Here is a 475-nt window from a genome sequence, read left to right on the forward strand (position 1 = left end):
TGGAAAAAGTTGTCTGAAAGCCGGCTTGGATATCTATATTGCAGCATCGAGAGTCTCGGGCCCCGGAAAGGATTGATTATTGCGACTCCCGTGCAACGGAAACGCCTCCACGACACCGACGCGCCGAGCTCATAGGTCAGCTGTGACGTCATCAGGCTGAAAACTACTACAGTTTTTCCTTTCTCTTTCCTGCGCTTCTATTTTTACGCTGGACTTCCTTCCGGCGATTCACGCGGTATGTCAAGTCGTTAACGTTTTGCCAAATTAAAAGGAAAATCTTACTAATTAAAAAAGAATCAGTCTTCTGATGACTTATTTTACAGTACGTGTAGCAAAGACTTATGAAACACAATACTATGAAGGAAAATTGTGCATAACGAAAATGGCATTTGCTCAGTGCCATGACTTAGCAATTTTATTTTTATTTTTCATTTCATCTATCCATGATTAGAAATCACTCAAAAACAGTGAGACA

This window comes from Penaeus monodon, chromosome 20, assembly GCF_015228065.2.
Source record: "Penaeus monodon isolate SGIC_2016 chromosome 20, NSTDA_Pmon_1, whole genome shotgun sequence".
Lineage (NCBI taxonomy): Eukaryota > Metazoa > Arthropoda > Malacostraca > Decapoda > Penaeidae > Penaeus > Penaeus monodon.